Here is a 6,000-nt window from a genome sequence, read left to right as displayed (position 1 = left end):
ATTCAGGGTGATGGTGGCCTCACAGAATGAGTTTGGGAGTTTTCCTTCCTCTGCAATTTTTTGGAAGAGTTTGAGAAGGATGGGTGTTAGCTCTTCTCTAAATGTTTGATAGAATTCACCTGTAAAGCCATCTGGTCCTGGACTTTTGTTTGTTGGAAGATTTTTAATCACAGTTTCAATTTCATTACCTGTGATTTGTCTGTTCATATTTTCTATTTCTTCCTGGTTCAGTCTTGGAAGGTTATACCTTTCTAAGAATTTGTTCATTTCTTCCAGGTTGTCCATTTTATTGGCATAGAGTTGCTTGTAGCAGTCTCTTAGGATGCTTTGTATTTCTGCGGTTTCTGTTGTAACTTTTCCTTTTTCATTTCTAATTTTATTGATTTGAGTCCTCTCCCTCTTTTTCTTGATCCGTCTGGCTAATTGTTTATCAGTTTTGTTTATCTTCTCAAAGAATCAGCTTTTAGTTTTATTGTTCTTTGCTATTGTTTTCTTTGTTTCTATTTCATTTATTTCTGCTCTGATCTTGATGATTTCTTTCCTTCTGCTAACTTTGGGTTTTGTTTGTTCTTCTTTCTCTAGTTCCTTTAGGTGTAAGGTTAGATTGTTTACTTGAGATTTTTCTTGTTTCTTGAGGTAGGCTTGTATGGCTGTAAACTTCCCTCTTAGAACTGCTTTCCTGCAACCCATCAGTTTTGGGTCATGGTGCTTTCATTGTCCTTTGTCTCTAGGTATTTTTTGATTTCCTCTTTGATTTCCTCAGTGATCTCTTGGTTATTCAGTAATGTACTGTTTAAACTCCATGTGTTTGTGTGTTTTTTATGTTTTTTTCCCTGTAATTCATTTCTAATCTCATGGCGTTGTGGTCAGAAAAGATGCTTGGTATAATTTCAATTTTCTTAAATATACTGAGGCTTGATTTGTGACCCAAGATGTGATCTATCATGGAGAATGTTCCATGCACACTTGAGAAGAAAGTGTAATCTGATGTTTTTGGATGGAATGCCCTATAAATATCAATTAAGTCTATCTGGTCTCTTGTGTCATTTAAAGCTTGTATTTCCTTACTAATTTTCTGTTTGGATGATCTGTCCATTGGTGTTAATGAGGTGTTAAAGTCCCCCATTATTATTGTGTTACTGTTGATTTCCTCTTTTAGAGCTGTTAGCAGTTGCCTTATGTATTGAGGTGCTCCTATGTTGGTTGCATATATATTTATAATTGTTATATCTTCTTCTTAGATTGATCCCTTGATCATTACATAATGTCCTTCCTTGTCTCTTGTAACATTCTTTATTTTAAAGTCTATTTTATCTGATACGAGTATTGCTACTCCAGCTTTCTTTTGATTTCCATTTGCATGGAATATCTTTTTCCATCCCCTCACTTTCAGTCTGTATTGTCCCTAGGTCTGAAGTGGGTCTCTTGTAGTCAGCATATATATGGGCCTTGTTTTTGTATCCATTCAGCAAGCCTGTATCTTTTGGTTGGAGCATTTAATCCATTCACGTTTAAGGTAATTATCAATATGTATGTTCCTATGACCATTTTCCTAATTGTTTTGGTTTTGTTTTTGTAGGGCCTTTTCTTCTCTTGTGTTTCCCACTTAGAGAAGTTCCTTTAGCATTTGTTGTAGAGCTGGTTTGGTGGTGCTGAATTCTCTTATCTTTGGCTTGTCTGTAAAGCTTTTAGTTTCTCCATTGAATCTGAATGAGAACCTTGCCTGGTAGAGTAATCTTGGTTGTAGGTTCTTCCCTTTCATCACTTTAAGTATATCATGCCACTCCCTTCTGGCTTGTAGAGTTTCTGCTGAGAAATCAGCTGTTAACTTTATGGGAGTTCCCTTGTATGTTATTTGTTGTTTTTCCCTTGTTGCTTTCAATAATTTTCCTTTGTCTTTAATTTTTGCCAATTTGATTACTGTGTGTCTCAGTGTGTTTCTCCTTGGGTTTGTCCTGTATGGGACTCTCTGTGCTTTCTGTACTTGGGTGCCTATTTCCTCTCCCATGTTAGGGAAGTTTTTGTCTATCATCTCTTCAAATATTTTCTCGGGTCCCTTCTCTCTCTCTTCTGCTTCTGGGACCCCTATAATGTGAACGTTGTTGAGTTTAATGTTGTCCCAGAGGTCTCTTAGGCTGTCTTCATTTCTTATGATTCTTTTTTCTTTATTCTGTTGCGCAGCAGTGAATTCCACCATTCTGTCTTCCAGGTCACTTACCCATTCTTCTGCCTCAGTTATTCTGCTATTGATTCCTTCTAGTGTAGTTTTCATTTCAGTTATTGTATTGTTCATCTGTGTTTGTTTGTTCTTTAAGTCTTCTAGGTCTTTGTTAAACATTTCTTGCATCTTCTCGATCTTTGGTTCCGTTGTTTTTCCGAGGTCCTGGATCATATTCACTCTCATAATTCTCAATTCTCTTTCTGGAAGATTGCCTATCTCCATTTCATTTAGTTGTTTTTCTGGGGTTTTATCTTGTACCTTCATCTGGTACATAGCCCTCTGCCTTTACGTCTTGTCTATCTTTCTGTGAATGTGGTTTTTGTTCCACAGGCTGCAGGATTGTAGTTCTTCTTGCTTCTGCTGTCTGCCCTCTCGTGGATGAGGCTAAGAGGCTTGTGGAAGTTTCCTGATGGGAGGAACTGGTGGTGGGCAGAGCTCAGTAAAACTTTAATCCGCTTGTCTGCTGATGGGTGGGGCTGGGTTCCCTCCCTGTTGGTTGTTTGGCCTGAGGCAACCCAACACTGGAGCCTAGCTGGGCTCTTTGGTGGAGCTAATGGTGGACTTTGGGAGGGCTCATGCCAAGGAGTACTTCCCAGAACTTCTGCTGCCAATGTCCTTGTCCTCACGGCGAGGCACAGCCACCCCCCACCTCTGCAGGAGACCCTCCAACACTAGTAGGTAGATCTGGTTCAGTCTCCTATGGGGTCACTGCTCCTTCCCCTGGGTCTCAATGCACACACTACTTTGTGTGTGCCCTCCAGGAGCGGAGTCTCTGTTTCCCCCAGTCCTGTTGAAGTCCTGCAGTCAAATCCTGCTAGCCTTCGAAGTCTGAATCTCTAGGAATTCCTCCTCCCATTGCCAGAGCCCCAGGCTCAGAAGCCTGACATGGGGTTCAGAAACTTCACTCCAGTGGGTGGACTTCTGTGGTATAAGTGTTCTCCAGTTTCTGAGTCACCCACCCAGCAGTTATGGGATTTGATATTATTGTAATTGCGCCCCTCCTACTGTCTCACTGAAGCCTCTCCTTTGTCTTTGCATGTGGGGTATCTTTTTTGGTGAGTTCCAGTGTCTTCCTGTTGATGATTGTTCAGCAGTTAGTTGTGATTCCGGTGTTCTCGAAAGAGGGAGTTCTACTTTGCCATCTTGAACCAACCTCCAGTCATTAGTCCACAGGTCCTACATTTGCTTACTCTTCTCAAGGCTTAAGGTCTCATCTCTTCAGTATCTTTTATTGCAATATTCGTTTTACTGTGGAAGCCTGGAACCAAACCCACAATATCTCCAAAGTATGCATGAATGAGAAGTCCACAGGCTGACTGGCTTCAGGTGAAGCTTGATCCTACAACACAATATGTCATCAAGGACCCGTTTATTTCCTTCCCTCTGCTGTGCTTTCCTTGGTGTGTCTTGAGGTGAATGACTTTTAATTGGTAGATATTTCAAACTATTTTAATATCCTCTATGATTATTAATATGCTCAGGTTTTCTATTTGTTTGTGGTTTAATTTTGGTAATTTTCCAGAAAATGCTATCACTTAGGTCGTGTTCACCTTCTTGTAACAGAAAAGCATGCCTAAAAGTGGGTTAACAAAAGGGGTTTTCATCTCACACAACTAGAAGTCTAGAGGTTGAGCAGCTCCCAGATTGGTTAATTCAATAGCTCAAAGACATCACAAAGGACCCAATTTATGCCATTCTCAATGTGGAGGCTGCATCTTTTAGGTTGGCTCTCTTCATAGTCCCCAGATGGCTACCAAAGTCTTTGGTGTCACATGCAAATGACAACATTCAGAGGCAAAAAGGGGAAATATTTCTTTTTTTTACATCTCTTTTTAAGAACAAAGTAACTTTTCCCAGAAGCCCTCTAGTACATCTCATTGGGTAGAATTGTACCAACTGCTCAAATCTAGGTAAATCACTGCCCAAAGAAATGGAATTACCAATATTGATTTAGTCTTAGACTAATTAAGACTCTTTCCTTGAGGTGAAAGGGTGGCTTCTTGCCTAAGCACTTGGCTGCATGGAGGGGAGGAGGTTAAACATACAAGAAAAAGTAGAGCTTGGGACTTCTCTGGCGGTCCAGTGGTTAAGACTTCATGCTTCCAACGCAGTGGGTATGGGTTCAGTCCTTGGTCAGGGAACTAAGATCCCGCATGCCGTGTGTTGTGGCAAAAAAAAAACACAGAAAAGAAAAAGCAGAGCTCTACTGACAGAGCATTCCCCCATCTCTATCCTTACCACTGTTTCATGTAGTAATTTAATACGTATCTATTGAGAGCCTACTACGTGCCAGGTTTTGTATATAGAGTAGTAAACATGACAGATAAGGTTCTTGCTACTATGGAGTTTACATTTTGTTTGGGGGAACTAGATGTTAAAACAATAAACAAAAATGTGAGTATTTCAAATAGTAATAAGTTCTTCAAGAAAATCAACTCTGTATAATAAGAAGAGGGTGACATGAAGGGACTTGCTCCATTAGAAATGTGTTCTTGGGAAGCTTACTGAAAAGATGACATTTGATCTGAAATCTACATGATAAGAAGGAAACTGAAGGTCTAGTAGAAGAGTATTATAGGCAGTGAACCAACCACATGAGCTAAGGTCCCAAGGTGATCACATGCTTGAGAGTTTTGAAGAATAGAAAGACAGCCAATGTTCTATTAAAATGAGGTGGATGGACCTAGAAACCATCATACAGAGTGAAGTAAGTCAGAAAGAGAAAAACAAATACCGTATGCCAACACATATATATGGAATCTAAAAAAAAAAAATGGTTCTGAAGAACCTAGGGGCAGGACAGGAATAAAGACGCAGACGTAGAGAACGGACTTGAGGACACAGGGAGGGGGAAGGGTAAGCTGGGACGATGTGAGTGGCATGGACTTATATACACTACCAAATGTAAAACAGATAGCTAGTGGGAAGCAGCCACATAGCACAGGGAGATCAACTCAGTGCTTCGTGTCCACCTAGAGGGGTGGGATAGGGAGGGTGGGAGGGAGACGCAAGAGGGAGGAGATATGGGGATATATGTTTACCTGATTCACTTTGTTATACAGCAGAAACTAACACACCATTGTAAAGCAATTATACTCCAATACAAATAAAATACCATTGTGTTTTATATACCCACACCTGAGCACCTGCTGTGTCCGTCATCTAGAACGACCATCCTTACGTTGCTGTCTAGCAAACTCTTACCAACCCTTTAAGACATAGCTCAAATATTTCTCTTCAATTTTCTCCCCAGGTAGAGTTAAACACTTCCTCCTACTATATAGTGTGCCTACTATATATTAGACTCCGTATCAGACCATAGTACATTTAACTTATTTTCATTTTTATCCCTCCCTCTGGATTTGGAAATGTTTGAAGACAAGGGCTATGTCATTTATATATGTATATTTGTATTCCCTACCGCCAAGTGTTCTGGCCATGACAAATACTAGTTGCATAACAAGTATTAAACTGAAACATCGAATATCTACTATTCTTGGCACTATTATAAGCATCATGGAGCATACAAAAGAATCTACCTTCATTGAAGCAGTTCAGAATGTAGACTCTAGAGTCAGAGCTTGGCTCTTAACCCCTTCCCAACACTTCCTAGCTATGTGAACTTAAGCAAATTACTTAACCTCTCTGTGCCCCAGGTTCCTTATCTGTGAGGTGGGAGATAATAATGGTAACTGCCTGAAAGTGAGGAATAATTTAAATAATGTATGTGAAGCATTTAGCACACACAATATCTGGCACATGATAAGTGCTTCATGTTA

This window comes from Grampus griseus (assembly GCF_964374135.1).
Source record: "Grampus griseus genome assembly, chromosome: X".
Classification (NCBI taxonomy): domain Eukaryota; kingdom Metazoa; phylum Chordata; class Mammalia; order Artiodactyla; family Delphinidae; genus Grampus; species Grampus griseus.
This window is presented reverse-complemented; position numbering follows the sequence as displayed.